The sequence below is a fragment of the Anthonomus grandis genome, chromosome 6, assembly GCF_022605725.1.
Source record: "Anthonomus grandis grandis chromosome 6, icAntGran1.3, whole genome shotgun sequence".
Classification (NCBI taxonomy): Eukaryota; Metazoa; Arthropoda; class Insecta; order Coleoptera; family Curculionidae; genus Anthonomus; species Anthonomus grandis.
The window spans coordinates 20,687,132-20,705,403 of NC_065551.1; the positions used below are offsets into that span (position 1 = coordinate 20,687,132).

General features: G+C 28.9%; 1 protein-coding gene across 1 annotated transcript in view; it reads right to left on the reverse strand.

Moving 5' to 3' along the window:
- The window catches only part of LOC126737234 (paired box protein Pax-6), a 115,193-nt gene extending 98,199 nt beyond the window's left edge, over positions 1-16,994 (reverse strand). The window contains exon 1 of the mRNA XM_050442019.1: positions 16,635-16,994. The gene's annotated coding sequence lies outside the window, so the exon portion shown is untranslated. The remainder of the gene's footprint in view (positions 1-16,634) is intronic.
- Positions 16,995-18,272: the final 1,278 nt, after the last annotated feature.

Consider the following 18,272-nt stretch of genomic DNA (forward strand, 5'->3'; position numbering starts at 1 on the left):
TATCTTTTGTTAAACAATACTTTACAACTTTTACATCACTTCCAATCTCCTCATATGTGTATCATAGGCACCTCTCCAACCTAGTATTCTGTACTGAATAGTAAGAAGAATAATATATTATTTTTATTTGTTAGTTGTTTAAGATTTGTTTTATTTGTTTGAACCTAAATAATAGAAAATACTCTTTTCGAATATGATAAAGTTTGTCTCATCCATGAATGACATCATCTAGAATGCCTTTGGATATACATCTATTTTATACATCCCTGTGCATTGACAAATTATTCTTCCTGGTCCTTTGCCGATCTACAATTGAGATATTTGTATCATCCTACGGATATTCTTGGATTTTCTAAATAAATTAACGGACGTCCGTTAAACCTTTATATTTTGTAAAAAGAAGAAATCTTTAGATGCCCATAGGACACACGTGAGCTTTCTGAGGTAAATTATTTAAAAAAATAATTAGCGATACTGCCAAAGGATAAATGCAAAGAGCAAAATCAGTTTCGCTATAGGGCCTTCATAGACCTCGTCAAGGCTTTTGATTCAGTCAACGGAACACCTCTAGTTATGCATTTTACATGGGAACACGAATGCTCGCAGGCAAAAGACCTGGCGAGATATCAAAGAGGAATGTGTAAAATCTTAATAAAAATATTTTCAATAAACTCACTTAAGAACAATTACCATTTAGGGGAGTTTACTCTTGGTAGTGCTAAAATTAAGCTCTTTATGGGTAAAGCGTTATTATTGTAACAACAGAAATAAGGAGAACTGGACAGTACAGAAGACATATACAATGAGAATACCATGAGGATTGTTTGGCAGGATCGACCAACAAACATTGTTGAAAGAAACAAATTTACTAATAGTTTGAAGCAATTTGTGACGTACTCTGCATGCCAGGTACATGGCTACCAACAAAATATTTTACTGCCCAAGAAATTAGGACAAACAACAAAAATCAACAACATAAAAAATGGATTAAGTTAATTCCTTTTTCCCCAATAAATAAACGCAATATTTTATTTTCAAAAATAGGAAATCCTAATTACGATTTTTGAAAATGCAACTAATTAAAATAATCTGGCACAAACACGTACAGTTATTGCATGACATTTAATGAAGTCGCAAAAAGCCATTCTTTCGATGCATGGCTGCTCGTTTATTCCGTCATTCGCACATGTGTGTCATATTGCGAATTAATTAGCTTTTACACTTTTAGTTCGTTATTGAGGCAATTTTATCTTTTAAAACAGCTTGTATAATTAAAATGCATACAATTTTTAAATCAAGTTTGATATTTTAGATTTTCATATAATAATCCCAGTAAATGATCTATAATCGGATATATTTTTTTCAATATTTGCCTACATAGCCCCTCAAGAAAAAACAATATCTTAAGGAGCAATAACTGTTACTAAAACTGCTGCGTCGTTGATCTCTAATAAACCGGACAATCAATTACCAAGCGATACAATCGAACATTTTTTTGATATCTTGATAGTAAGTGGATACGGTCAAGCAATTGTTTCTAATTCAGATGTCCGGGCATAATCAAACATAATCAGCGGGGCGGCGTCCGCTAAAAGAAGAAAAAGAAAAGAAGAAAATACCGAGCGAAAATTTGTCTTCATTACCGGGTAACAGTGGTTCACGGCCCCCCGGGGAGAACAATGGAGGCTGCCTGTCATATTTCTCTGCTACTCATGTTCATATATCACCGCATTCTCAACTTGTATTTTTTAGTTTTTTTTATTGAATAATATTAACGTACGAACAGTCGTTTACGTAGAAGGTAGCAGCAGCGTCACCGCGTTTGGGACTGATAGAGCTGTCGAACATATTGATTTGATTGACACGTTAATTATTTTTATGTTTTTTTTTTCGTGCCAAGCGATACCATGTCAATTTTTAAATAGTAAAAAAATAGTTTTTCAAGTACATAAAAGATTTCATTCTTTTGCTTCATTTTTGAAACACTCTCAACCTAATTTGAAGAATATCCCCATTTTTTATTAACTGAAAGATATGCTTAGTTAGATATTCATTTATGAATAAGGGCTCTTCACATGTATATTTTATTGGAGAAGATTTGATACTAATGCGTTGTTTAAGCTAGCTGCAATTTCTGAAGGATCATTAACTATTTTCCTTACTAGTGAAGCTGGATATCTATGCCTAGATTTATATAACGAAATTTATATAATGAATCATTTTTTAAAAGTTTTTTCTACTGAGAGGCCTCTGAAAACTGCCAACGTTGCCAGAATTATTTTTATTTATTAAAAACATCTACAGTCGATTTTTAGCTTTAAAATTAATTGAGGTTTTATTAGATTCTTTCCACTTGCTTGTGAATTTTTTACAACCTCTTTACATGTGAAGAAATTAGCATTGTTATTATTCAAACTTATTCCGTTCATAACATTTACCTAAACATACTTATTCTTATTCTTGATAGAGCTAAAGTATACATAAAAAAATTTTAATTTAATTTTTAAGAATTTACGAAATAAAAGGCAAAATCTGTTTTAAATAGAGTATGAAAAATGTATTTTTCTTACCAGCAATTTTTTCTAATTTCTTGAAATAAAACACTTTAATTACTACTTTTTTTGCTATTTGTTCACCTATTATTACTATATTATGAATTGATTATTGATAATAAAAACATTCCAGCAAGAGACTATAAGAACGTCTAATAATCTACTCTATCATTTTTAAAAAATAATAAATGGTCATCATATCCAATTATGTTATGCTTAACTTATTTCCTTAAGATGTGATAATAGCGATTTAACTATTAAGAATACATAAAATGATAAAATAAATAATTGATTTTTTTTCACTAAAACAATAAAAATAAAAGAAAGCTTGGGATCGAACGTCAAACCAAGACCTAGGATTGTGTCTGTTCTATTAGGGATTTTATTATTTATTGAATAGGAAAGCTATTTTGCTAATTTTGTATAGCAGCCAATTAGCCAACCTATCGAGGTTCCTCTGAAGGTTTTCCCAGTCTTGCATCATTTAAATTGCACAGTGGACTTTAGAGTCATCAGCAAAGGCTAAGTAATCTACCAATAGATTCAAACTGCTCGTGTCAAAAACTTTGGCAAAATTACAAATCATAGAAAAAAGGGAGTTAATTTTCTACTGCAGACTTGTCTTTTTTATTGATTAGGCAGACTTTTGCATTTCGCCAAATTTGGGGATAGGTTCTAGGTACAATCACTCTTTTTTGGCTTAAGTTTTTTTATTGCATATTGATGTATTCTTCTCTAATTTTTTTAAATAGATCATTATAGTGGTGCACGATGCCAAATAATCAATAAGGCTCCGTCGGAATTCTGTTGAATGTCCGTGGGAAATATTGGCCCTCTCTCGAACAGCCAACAGCTTCGGGTGGATGATCTAAGTATATAAGGCAATTTCTTGTACTTGGATTGAGAAATCCGTCTAAAAGGCAGATGATACATCAGTCTAAAAATTTTATTACGCTACAAGAATTTAAACAAATAACCTCTAGTCCCGTGCAGTTCTTAACTAATCAAGAGGTGCAAAGAATCACTCCGTTTCCAGGCCAGTTAACGAGTGATGCAAGCAGAAGAGAAGGTAGTTTGCTTCTCAGGAAACGATAATAACGACCGAAGTCACCGACATGAAGTCGATTACTCCTAGATAAACATTTTCTTTAGAACAGTAAGAAACTTTTTTTCTATTTCTCAAACACTTCTAGTATTTACACTACAGCTGTGAGGCAAACCTTTTAATATTAATATAAATTAGGGGCATAAGCCCCAACAGCCGATAAATCACATAGCGAACTAGAAGTTTTTTTTTACAAAAAATTAGACAAAACCTAACCAAACCAAATAAAATCAACAAAGTAATGGAAGATTTTAATGCCAAAGTGGTTAAAGGTAACGTAGAAACTGTAATTGAAAACTATGACCCAGATGACAGAAATGAAAGAGGAGAAAGAAATGATCCAGTATTGTAAAAAAAAACAATTTGGTCATTAAAATACATAGTAAAGATTATGGAATATGGTATATGTACTTGAAAGTCACCTCAAGATAAAGGCCAATGCATTGTACGCAACTAAATAAAATATATCTTGATTAATTATAGGTTCAAGAACCTGATAAGCAGTTACAATTACAGAGTGCTGATATGAAATGAGTTAACAACTTAGTTACGGCACAACTTAAATAATACTAGATACAGGCAGAATAGCTAAAGCAACCCAACGACTCAATTAGAAGAGCAAACAAGACCAAGTATATTAATAATAAAAATCAAACATGTGGTAAAGCTTATGAAGAATATCGAAACCCTAGGTCCTGATAATATTTTGTAACACGTTCCAATTTATTAATGAACAGAACATAAAGATAATTTTCAAACTCTTTTACAACATATATGACACGCATATGTTAGAAAGAACTTTGACGTACTTTTATAACTTATCAAAATCAAGTAATGGAAAAGCAAGATTACCGTTTTATAAGTCTGATGGGCCATTTCGTGAAGCTCTTTTTGCGAATTTTGGTTATAAGAGTGCATTCCACAATGTAAAACATGATTTTCTAATATAGTACCTTAAGGACTGGAGTTTACATGGTAACAACATTCGACTAATTAGGGATCTGTACTGAAATCAAAAAGCTGATATTCGATTGATTGTCGACAACCGAGCAGGTAAATATAATAAAGGATGTAAAACAAAGCGGCTTTTTATCACCAATGTTGTTCAATCTCTATCCAGAAAAAGTGTTTTTTTGAATCGGTTTTGGATAACCCTATAGGTATTAAAGTGAACGGGATACATATCGACAATATTAGATATGCAGATGATACTAGAATATTCGCGGGTAATGCAAACTATCTTCAGGAATTATTAAATTACGTAAATGATACAAGCACATGATTAGGCCTAAAAAATTAATATAGTTTATGGTCGTGAGTAAGACCGATATTCCACAAATCAGAATTTAGGTAAATGAGAAAAATACTGAGCAAATGACTAAATGTAAGTATCTCGGATATATGTTGAACCAAAATTGGGACCCAAAATAAGAGATGAGATGTAGAATAGAATAATCAAGAGCAACCTTCCTTAAAAAATTTTCCGTTACAACCTGATATTATTGCGATGTAGGAGATGGGATAGTTAGTTAAAATTAACCAGAAAAACAACTTTCGATGGAAAAAATTCGATACAGGGCTATACCCGTTGAATGAAAAATCCTAAATTTTAAAGGTCGATATATTAGCCTCTATGAGCACTATCGAGAGATTTCTAATGGTTTTAACTTAGTTTTGTCGTTCTGAATGCAACGAGACTATCCGCAAGGTCGAACTCCACTCTATAAGGTTTTGTAAATATCTGATGTCTGCAGATGACATAAGTTTTTTGATCTTTTACTTTAAAGCACAAGATCTCTAGGAAGACTTGGAGGTCTTCTCGCACTTCGAGTGAGGAAAAGAGATTTAAGACTTAGAGAAAATTTCTCTAAGAGAAGAGTATAAATATGATGACAAGCTTTTGTTTTCGTGCTGTGGCAATAGGAATAAGCCGCTCGCATAGTTGGTTCAAATTTGAAAAAAAATTAATTTTCCGTAAAAAAATTCGATACGAGCTGAGGAGGTGATTGACAGGTCGACCTTGTCAAATATCAAATTAAACTCCTATCATATATATTAAATCTAATTTATTATCTAATTTTCTGTGTTTTTTTTAAGAAGTCTTTAAGAGTTGTTCGTTTTGAAACGAGCACTGTATATTTTTGGGGTATAAGCGCTGCAATGAAATTAATACAATTAGAAACGTCGGCAAGAAACCACTCGGTTTCTTTTAATTTACAATTGTAAGTTAAAGTCATTACTCCATTTAGTAAAAAACGTTTATCGTTGTTCACCATTCTTGTTATACTCGTTATGAACCTTGATTAAAAAATTGATAAAATTGACGACTTTTTGCAAGTTTTTGTATGGTTTTTTCAACCACGCCTAAATATGCAGAGTATCAAACCAAATTTAAGGTCACTGCAGACAATGAGACATCATTTTATGCTCATTTTGATGATAATCTAAAATGAATATTCATGTTAAATTTTTTATGGATTTTCACCGCATTTCGGTATCTTCTATTTATTTATATAATTATGCTGTTAAAGTATAATTTCCTAATAATGCTTACTATATACGAGTACTTGGGTCTGTGATAGATTAATATTTCAAAACCTGCTTAAAATTGTCGCTTCTTGAGGCACATCCACTTTAAAGAGTCTGAGAGTGGTAAACAAGTTCAATCTATAATTTGACTTTTTAAAGGCCTTTGATAGGGCTCGACATGCTTTACTAAGTAATAAATTAAAGAAGCTAGGTATTAGAGGTCCAGTTTTCCATTAAATTTTTTTTTTTACTTCAGGCCAAAGTATAATTGAGGTAGAACTCCAAAACTCATATTATAGCGCATTTTACTAGCTAACTATACAGGGTGTAAATAAATCAGTGTAAAAAATTCAAGGGTTGATTCTTGGGTAAATTTTATGAAAAAAACTGTATATGAAGATATGTCCTAAAAGGTGTAACTTTTGAGATACCGGGTGGTAAAGATTGAAGAAAAATATATGTTTTTTTTTATATTACCTGTAAAGACCTTTAGATATTTTAATAAAATTTGGTATGCATTTTCTATGCATCAAAAGGCATTTTCTGAGGCTCACTAATTTTTTTTATTTGTACCAGTGACGTTCCTGTAAGGTTTTAACTAAATATTTTTGATGAAAAATATGGTACGACAAATTTTTCTTGTTTTTTTTTTAATTTTTTTCATTCTCATTTATTTTTGAGCAAATTTGATCTCTTGACTTGCTTTATCCAACGTTGCGTATTCGATTAAAAAAAATTAATCCATCTATCTAAATGTATTACGTGTTTATTGTTAATGTTTACATTAAACCAAATAAAAGAAAAATAAATTAAATATTTATAACCACCGGACACGCTGATACAGATAAAAAAAAATTTGTTAGCTTCAGAAAATGCCTTTTCATACATAGAAAATACATACCAAAAATTACAAATATCTACAGGCGTTTCACAGGTATTGTAAAAAAACATATATTTTTCTTCAATCTTTACCACCTGGTATCTCAAAAGTTAGTGCTTTTAGGACATACGTTCATATAAAGTTTTTTTCATAAAATTTACCCAAGAATCAGCCCCTGAATTTTTTCGCATCTATTTATTTACACCCTGTATAATACTTTATAAAAACCTGATGTCTGCAGATGATATCAGATTTTTTAGATCCTTTACTTTTCCTAATTATGCACAAAGTCTCTAGGAAGACTTCGAGGTCTTCTAGCAGTTGAAGTGAGGTAATTAAAAGGTAATTGAAAGGGGTATTAATATGATTACATATTTTTTGGGTCTGGTAGATGGCAAATATTTTTTTTTACAGAACTTCATTGCAAGTCATCTAACCTTTTCTGAATGACTATGTTCTGTAATTCGTAAATATTTTGAAGTTTTCGCTGCACGCTTACATTCAGCTCCAAGTGTTTGATCGATAAAAAGTAACTGTAACATTCATAGTGATTATTCACTCCTGTTTTCGGTTAAATATGAGTTTTGCAAATAGAATAACTGACTTTATAAACTCGCCTTCAGCATTTAAACGAAATAAATTAATTTTCCTGCAAAGGAAAAAATCTTAAAGTTGACGCGCACTTACCGGCTCTTATGCAATAAAATTCACATCGAATAATAATTAGACAGACCCTAAAAAACTCCTTATCCGATAATCCACCGCTGAAAACGTCTAGTTCCTTTCATGTTGCCGCGGTCAAAGCCGGTTGCCGCAGTGAGCAGTGACTTCCATTCGGTCTTTTTCCCTCTCTTCCTTAAAAGTTATAACGTTACAATTTTATAACGGTTCGGGAAGCCTTTAAAAGTTTCCCATAAAAGAAATCCTTTTTAAATCCTCGAGTTTTCAAACTCGCTATATATAGTCGGAAGGCCCGCGCACGTACATTTTCTTACATATATAGATGTATACAGACTCTTTTCATCTTTATTTGTTGTATGCCTGTGCGGGTACTTTACTCTTTTACTTAGTAAAAACCCCGTGCCCTTTGATCTTCCTTTGCCTCTTACAATTATATAAACGTACGTCATTAAGACTAAGTAATTTAAAGAAAAAAAAAACTTGACTCTTAATTATAGTTATGTCGAGTGTGTGAGTGATCTCAGCCGATTTCTATGCGACTTTTGATTTTTATATTCGGTGGTTAAATCAATGACGATGGGGATAAGGGTGAAACGTGCATGGTTTGCTGGTTTGCCATTAAACAGGCGATTTCTTTAGTCATCAACACAGTTCATTTTGGTGCAATTTAATTAAAATGTACAGGATGTTAGTTTAATATATGTATAGGGAATTTTCATTTATAATTCAATTATAAAACTTAAAAATCATATACATTTTATGAGTAAAATTGAATTGATTTTTTTTCAATTTAGGGCGATATCTGGCGTTTCTTTAACTTTTCCTAAACATGGACTTTCATGAAAAGCATTTCGTAATAAGTATTTTTCTTTGACAAATTTAAAGTATGATATGCGCATTTATTATATCTCTTATATCATTTCTGTATCTTTATTTTCCTCATTATTATAAGAATAAAAGAGAGAATGATTGATTAAGTTCAATTGCTATAATAAAAAATACAGCATATTCTGTTGATAAATATAAATAATTTAAAAAAATTAAGTGCCACTTACATTAGACACGTGTGTTATAGATAGAGATGAATAGATCATTATTTTCTATATAACAAATTGTTAAAATAAAACATACTTTTTGCTATAACCTTTCATTTTTTTTAATGAAATGATATAATTTTTTCCTTAATCTGTGCTGTTACTTCCTTAATCTAAAAATGAAGATTAGTTGTGTTTTTTTTGCTATGCTTAATGAATACGGCAGAGGCTAATTTATGGCAAAAACTTAACGTTAGATAAAGATTTTACTAAAAAAACACTATTTTACTAAAAAAATGAAAAACAAAATTAAAGCTAAATTTAATGTTTTTAATTGTAAATAATGTTTTCCTTAATCTCAGGGTTTTTGTCATTCTCAGTAAAATAAAATTGTTATTGGATTGTGTGTGTGTATCAGACAAATGGAATAAAGTCCGTAATTATAAATAAACAGGATTGGACATGTCGACATGTATTTTTATTTGCCTATTTTTTTCAAAAAAAAAATACAGGGCGTATCTTATAGCAGCGGTTAATATACCCGTTGTTATTTCAAATGCAATAACCTATATATTACTCAATTAGTTATTCAGAATATTTTCGACTATTTCTTATATTTTGAGAGGTTCCGAAGATATTAAGTGTTTTCCAATTTATTTCAAAAATTCATTACAATACACTTAATACCCATTTTGGATTTCAGTTTTGGCAATGGTAAAGTAAACATAAACCATTTTAACATACCTTTTTACTGATATGAGATTAAAAAATTAAAATTGTGTTCTTCACTTTGGTTTAAGATGCCAAAGGCCTTGGAAATTATTACTTGTCAGCAATAGTTATTAGTGTTATAGTCGTTTGAATTTCGTCAACTGCTTATCAGAAGAATGGTTCATTTACCAAAAAAGCATAATATAATAATTCTGCAGATGGTTTTTGTCAATTTTTCTCCTATATCCCAAGGGATGATTAATAAAATAGAAAAGCAGTTTCGCGAGCTTGGACATGTAAGGCATTTTAAAAAAGCAGCTGCAAATGCAATAAGTGAAAATACCAAATTGGATATTATGTTTGAATTTGAGGAAAATCCACATACTTTTGATCGAAAAACAACACCAATGTCTGATGTTGGCCATTCATGGATTATTCGAACATTGAAAAATAAAATGTATACCTATATATTTATACGAACTCAGAAACTAATGGAAGATGATTTTGATAACGGATTTTTATGAACAAATCATGGCAAAGTTAAATAATAATGAAATGCAATCAGAGCATGTATTTTCTCTGATAAGTGCATCTTTATGCTTCATGGTTATGCTAATTATCAAAATTGCAGCTATTGGTCTAAAAAAAATTATGAACAACATATCCAACACTCTAAATAGGTCAATATTTAGGCAGAAATTTTTGGAGATTATATCATAGATTACTTGTTCATCAATGGCAATTTGAATAGTGATAATTATTTAATATTGCTCCAAAATAATGTCGTGCCAGCTTTGACAACCTTATATCCTGATCCAGCACCAACAAGTTCCAGCTATTATCATATGGTTTCAGAAAGTTAGAGTACCATCCCATTACCAATACAATGTCCGGCACTATCGTAACTAACTATTTCCAAATCGGTGGATAAACGAATAGGATCTATTAAATGGCCTGCACGATCTCCTGATTTGACATAATTAGACTTCTTTTTATAGGGATATGTCAAAAATATTATCTATAAAATTAAAATTTCCAACTTAGCTGACTTAAAAATACTAGTAAAGGTTGCTTCAGTCACGCCTAAGATGTTGAGTAACGTTGTAAGAAATTTCTGGTTAAGATTAGGATGTTACCAGAACATTCGTGGTCAGCATATTGAATTTTTTTTACATTGATGAAATAAGAAGTAAAAATTCCAATCGACGTATCTCAGCGTTTTTTCCAAAACATTCCTATTTATTGTGGAATTTATTTCATTTGGCTGATACTTACTGTATTGATTTAAAAAAAAAATAATTCGAAAAATACTTGCGGATATTTTGAGCCATAAAATCAATTTAAAATAAAAGTATCGCTACATAATTTGTTCGCAGTTCATTTTTGCTATAAGTTTATCTTTACTTCTAATCTAGATCAAATGATCTATCACCAATGAGAGAGAGAGCACCAGTAACTTTTGACGTCTATCAGCATTTTTCTTTTTAAGTGAGTAAATTAATATAAATTATGGAAATAAATAAAATAAATACACATATAAATATATCAAATAAAATATCTATATTAAATAGCTACGTACAATAAATAAACTGTAATCCAAACACCAATGAGACAGACGTGAATTATCACAGATGAACATAAAAGTATTTTATTGCCTTTATTTATACTTCTTGTAGAAAAGAGATTGCTGATTTGTTGTAGTCATGGCCAAGTAAATTTATAATGTTGTTGTTGTTATAATGGCAAAATATATTATGAAAACATAAAATTTACATTTTTATATTTTTCATACTCAATTAATTTATGTTGAACAGTGAGAGGTAAATTGCATGCTTTATATATTAAATGGTTTCCCTTTTGTACTAAATATTCGTGAGTAATTTTTGTGTATGGGCATTTTGTCTTTTTTTATGAAATTAAACATTTTATTCACTTTAATGAATCTATAATTTATTATTCTTGTACTGGAGAACCGCGTTAAGATGAATTGGAAAATTAATAATATTAATGAAGAAAATATTTATATCCCTTACATAAAAATTTGTATGTATAAGAATTGCGTAATTTATTCTTTATATAATAGATCAGATTGTTTCGCTTATTACAATGTGGCTAGGAATTCAGATAAAAGAAATATTATATTTTAGGCAAATATGCGTCTTATAACTAATGTTTAATTGCTAGGGCAAGCGGGTGTTTTAGATAATACGATTCAATATATTTTAAAGAACATAAGTGTACAATTGCTTCATGTATTTATTGCTAGTTGTTCCGTTGTCGATAATGTAAAAGAAAAGGTTTTCCTGTAATAAGTGCTATAATAAGTTAACTCCACTCTGTTTTCCATTTTAGCCCCATGACTGAATACTATTTGGTAAGGTTTAAATTTTAAAACTAATCTAACAGAGAAGAACACCTAATAGTAATAAAAAACATTATAGAAAGATCCAGACACAGATTTAGAAAAATATTATAGAAGCCATGTAAAAGCCAGAAGCCAGCAGAGAGATGTGCAGAAATTGAAATATTATAAGCCAGATAGATATATTTATCCTACACAAAGAAAAATAACATTTAACTGGAATCTTTAAAAAGCGACAAGATATAAAGGTTACAAAGGTTACTAATGAAAAAATTATCATTGACAAATATGATCCGAAAGACAGGTAGACGTCATACTTAACATAATCTGGAAAATCCTTGAAAGATGGATGCAATTAGAATTTATAGCGTTGCCCAAAACACCTGGAGCTAAGAAGTGCGAGTAATATTGGACCATGAGTCTGATGAGTCATATGCTAAAACTGTTTAAAAAAAAATACAAAAAACAGATATCCGAAAGCCAATATTTAAATTGTTTGCATATGTTATAGCGATGAACTTTAAATAAGCAAAAGATCCATAAACTCCTTTTCATTTTATTAGAGCTTTGTAGATAATAAGTAGTGATATGGTTCAGCTCCCCATGTGCTTAAATCGTTTTAAGCACATGCTAAGTTAAGTCTATGTTATGTGCATGCATGTTAAGTCCTTTTGTATACGTGATATAATGTTTAAAACTAAGTAGTGAATTAAAGTAGATGCCCTGAAATTCATGGTGCGGCTTTGTAGTAATTGGTTGGTTTTTAACATATAGATCGATCAGTTTACTGCGGATTTTTTTCTTTCAGAAATTAAGTTTTAATGATTTTTGTTTGTTAAGAAATACAGGTTATTATTTGAGCCTGATTATACGGTGTATTTTGGGTATCTTGTGAGATAGTACAGTTTGATAAGTAAGACATCACTTGGTCCTCCACATAAATTCTATTTTAACAGATCTAAAGTGATTTAACTATTTATGCCTATGTCAAACAAAGTGGGACTTATGATTGCACTTTGAGGGACTTGTGTGTTTTGTAAATATTCGTTACCCAGTCTTATTTGGACTGTTGTATTAGTCAGGAAATTGCTTATAATGACATATATCTCACTTATTTTATATTCTTCAAAGTGTTTATTATACTCTGCCTGTTAATTAAGTCAAAGGCTTTATTTAGGTCTAGAAATATTACTGACATGGTTAAGAGATATAGGTTAGGGCGTCTTAAATATTTATTTTTAGTTTTATAACGAGGTCTATAGTGAAACAATTTTTCACTAGTAATTCGAAGTAAAATTAGTCTTATTCTAGAAATCCTTGTTTCAGAAATGCTCAAAATTCAAAAATCCATAAAAAACATTTTTTTTTATTGAACTTTATTATTATGAACTATTGTACTGGGATAAGTTTAGTTAAACTGACACATTTTGAGCAGTGTCGTATTGGTTATAGTTCGGCAGAAGAAAAATTTTACCAATAAAATTATGCAAAATAATTAAAAAATTATTTTTTTCATACAAACAAATATTACTAGTACAAACAAACAAAATTAATGAACTTGTTATTGATGTTTTTAAATAAAAATTCCTAAAAAAATTTATAAAAAATGTGAGAACCTAAATACTTTTATCATATTTTTGTAATTTTCAAACTTTTTTTTTATGTAAAAAATTTTTATATAAGTGATCTCATATAAGATGAATTTGGATCCTAACCAAACCACCACGTATTTCACATTAAACATAAGCTAGTTTGACATATAAAATGTATCTCGAGGAATGCTTTCTCTTTGAGATACATGACATTAGAATTATAAAAAAAGAAAATTTTTTATTTATAACTATAACTCTGTTTCAAAATTCTTCTATGAAATTTGCGACATTAAGATTATTGTCGATTTTTTACAAAAAGAAATAAAAATAATGTACATATAATAATGTATTAATTTGTAGTAAAATAATAATATTAAAAGATTTCATTGTTTTTAGAGTATTTTCTCAGAACTTTTAAAATATCTTAAAAATTAGGAGTACAAAGTAATCAACAGTATATATATAGTAAATTTGTTTTTTTTTCTGGATATGGTTATGTATCTTTTAATATTACATAGCAATGGCAATATCATCTTTTAACTAACATTAATTAAAGAAGGACTCCTAAAAAAATAAAAAAATCAAGTATTGTTATATAAGATTTTAACAAAAAAAATATTAAAAAGAAAATTCAACAAAAAAATTGCGAATATTTAAAATTTATATAAATAGTAAAGTATCCTCGAATATTTTTAAATAGGTAAAAATAAATTATTAATAAATTTGTATACATAAATTACCATATAATTTTAGAACAAATATAAAACAATTTTACCAATATAATATAAATTTAAACCATTAATAATTAAATTAAAAATATGTAAACAATTTTATAGTAGATGTCTTTTAATAGTCCTTAGAAGTTATTATATAAATAAAACCATTTTTTTAAACCTTATAAGAAATGTAAATAAATCTCATATACTACGTGGTGTACAATAGTTTTAACAATATGTTGAGAAATGCTTTGTCTCCAAGAAGCAGGATCTCAAAATTATACATGTATAAAAAAAATATAACTTTTAAAATATTTTGATAAAATTTTTAACATTGCTTTTAAACTTGGAAATGTTGTCAATTTTTTACAAATTTTTAAAAAAAAAAAACATCTACAGAATAAAGTAAACGTTTACTAGCCTTTTAATAAAAAAATATGCGACAATTTAAAATTCCCCTAAACAGAGTATCCTAGAATAAAATCTAAATAAAAACAAAAAAAATATTAATAAAAAAAATACGTGATTTTCGCAATATTTCATTTCATAAACGTTAGATGAGTATTAAAATATTTTCTGGGTCTGTTGAAATCGATGACAGGTAATACAATGTTAATAATAAAAAGCATTTTTTTTAATCTTGGTAGAAAATATGAATAAATCTACAAAAGCTGTAATGGCGATAAGGCAATCAAACATTATGGAAAAAAAGTTAAAATATAAAAATAAGTTTTAACAAAGGGAGCCTCTGAAGTTAATTAAACTCTTAATTTTGAATTAATTAGAGCCTCCTAAGGATAGCCTAATATAAAGTGAAACGTCGGCAATATAAACATGGAGAACAAAAGTATTTTATTTAATCTTAAATCTAACCTAGGAAATAAAAAAAATTATAAACTGAATAAAAAAATTATAAAATTCTAAGTAAAACTAGTCTTATATCTACTCTGGAAAAAATTTATGTTTTATTTAAACTTTGTTATTAGGAACTATTGTACTAAAGTAGATTTAGTTAAGCCGGCATATTTTCAGCAAAAAAAAATAGAAAACGTCACATATCTACGATAAAATTATGTAAAATAAATAAAAATTACTAATACAAGCAAACAAAATTAATCAATTTGTTAATTTTTATTCAGTTAAGAAAGTCTGGAAAAAATTTAAAAAAATAAAAATTCTAAGAATAAAAAAATTTTTATGTATAACTTTTACACTGCTTAGATACAGTATTTATGGAAATTTTATATTAGATTAATATTAATTTTTTTTTTGTAATTTTTAAATTCTCCAATTTCTAAAAAATATTTAAAAGCTTATAGTAATTAACAGTATACATAGGGAAAAATTTTTCTTCATATAGTAAGATACTTTTTCTTAATATATAGTAATGAAAATATCGTCTTTCAACTAATTTTTATTATATAAACAAAATCTAAAATATAAAAAAATAGGTAATTTTATTCAAGATCTTGAATTTTTTTTTTTTAATTTCTATAAAATAAAGTTATAATTTCTTAGCCTTCTTATAAAAAAATACAATAATTTAAATTTTATATTAATAAAGTATCCTAGAATAAATTCAAATAAACTATTAATGAATTCATATACATAAATTACCATATTAATTTAAGACAAATGTTAAACACTATACTTTAAAGTTAATAAACCTTAATTATTAATTAAAATAAAATTTTATTATAAATTCCATATTAAATCAGTATTAAAATAATTTCCTGGACTATGGACTTTAATAAATTTTCATTTGCTACGATGCCATTGAGGCAATCAAAAAATTGAAAGAATCTCAAACTCTAAATCTAAAATTGATTATTTTAGCATCCTGAGAATGGTTTAATTTTGAAACGTTGCAACATGAAAGTACAGGAAGTTTTATTTGATTTTGAATCCAACCTAAGTATTTAAAAAAATTATAAACTAATATTATTATATGAATATATACAGTGAAATGGCATGTCAAGTAAAAGTAGTCTAGTACATGAAATTCTCATTTCCAAAAAGCTCGAAATCCAAAAATCCGTAAGAAACTAAGGTTTAATTTAAACCTTGTTATTATAAACTATTGCACTGAGGTAAGTTTAGTTAAACCGGCAGCGATGTTGTACTGGGTAAAGTTCTACAAAAGAAATATAATAAAAAGTGCCTCATCTCCAATAAAATTATGCAAAATCATAAAAAAATATTTTTTCTTCAATTTTCGTATTTTTTTTTAGGAACTTTTCCAAACAAAAATTACAAGTACAAACAAATAAAATCAATAAAATTGTCGATGATGTTTTTTAAATGGACAAGTCTGAAAATTTGATAAAACATAAGAAGAAACTGAATATTTTTACCATAATTTTGTAACTTTTAACCATTTTTATATTTTAAAATATTTTTACTTAATTGACGTTATATAACAAAATGCGCTTCATATCAAATAAAATTATGCCAAACAAAAACTCGACCTACCTTAAAGGTCAATTCGAGTCAATAAATGTTCTCCAAGAGTTATACACATAAACAAAAGTCTCGTCGATGATATGATAAGCCCGTAACAAAAAAAATCACCGAACACCGTCGCAAAGTCCAATAAGTCAGACGGACCGGTTGAGATCAAATTACCCGAAAACTAAATAGGACAATTAAAAACAATAGAAAAAAATCACGGGGCCGTCCAAAAACCCTAAAATTATACTCGAGTAAACCGCGGGCGTACACCTATTTCGCCTGATTAGACAATAATTACACGATACTTCTTGCTCAGTTGATCTTTCGGCTCAACCAAGCACGTGTTTTGAGATTTCTCGGTATAAAACCAATGGGTGCTATACCACACGAAGTGTACAGGAGACTGGCTTTAGCATCATGTCACTCTGTTGTTCAAGGGTGACTTGATCCTAGGTACACAAGGGCGTGGTTAAAAAATGGATCCGCCCTACACCGCCGGAGCATTCCTGCTAGCTGATCCTCGCCAGGCCTAAAAGATGCTTTAACCAGATCTGATACTATTGTCGATAATCTTTTCTAAATTTTCCCTTGTTGTACTCAAACCCTTGAAATATTTTAGTTAGTCACTATAGCAAAATTTATAAAAATAACCCTTTTTTAAGGCTTATATAAGGAATTATTTATGAATAATAATTTCACACAGAGGTAAATTTTTTTTTTTTTAAATGTTATTTTTAACCTAAAAGGTGTTAAAAATTGGTAAAACATAATCGAGAGGCGTACCGGGGGGGATTCGGATGTTACGTTCGCCTGAATGGTCAACTAAATCCGTAATTTCCATTGGTTGGGTGGTGGGCGCCATTGTTTGGGTGAAGCGTAGCGGCGGCGGCGCGTAAGAAGCGGCGACGCCGCTCGTTCATTTCGCATCCGAACGGGATGACGAGCATTTCCGTCCCTAAAACTTCGCTACGAGAACTTAATTCTTCTTCTTATTCCTCCCTCTTTATTGGCGCGTATTGGTCTTTCAAACTTGGTGTGTTTGCGGTCTTATACTTCCTTGCCGTTTTTCAGTGTTTTGAGGTGCTGGTTGTTACGTAAAAGTGCTTTTTAGTCAGAAGTTATCAAAGATAAATTATAACTTATTAATTTTCATTTTGAAAAACATTAGAAAACTATATTTATTTTATTGAAACAAATGCCGAAGATTCCAAAAAAGCGCATGTTTAAATATAAATAAATTTATTAGAAAATTACAATCATATCCATTTAAGTTATGCATCCAATGAATAAATAAATCCACTTTTTATAAATTGAATACGTTGATAATAATATTTTAATATAAATTATTCTTGTTTTATTACTTTTTTTTAAGTATCAACATAGTTGTTCATTTAAAATTTATTGTTTAAAAAAAATAATATAAGTGCTGAAAATAGAGGATATTATATTCATGACTATAATAAATATGTAATCCAATTTATTTTTATAATTTCTCTTTAACATAAATACTATATGTTATCTGGTGTATTATTTGTTTATAATTTTATAATTTTTTTTTTAACTCTAGTCAATTATCCTTGTAGTTGTGATTTGAATGGAAATAAAGAATTTGTAGACTGGGTAGATGTTTCTTGCCTAGATAAACTCGGATCAAATAAT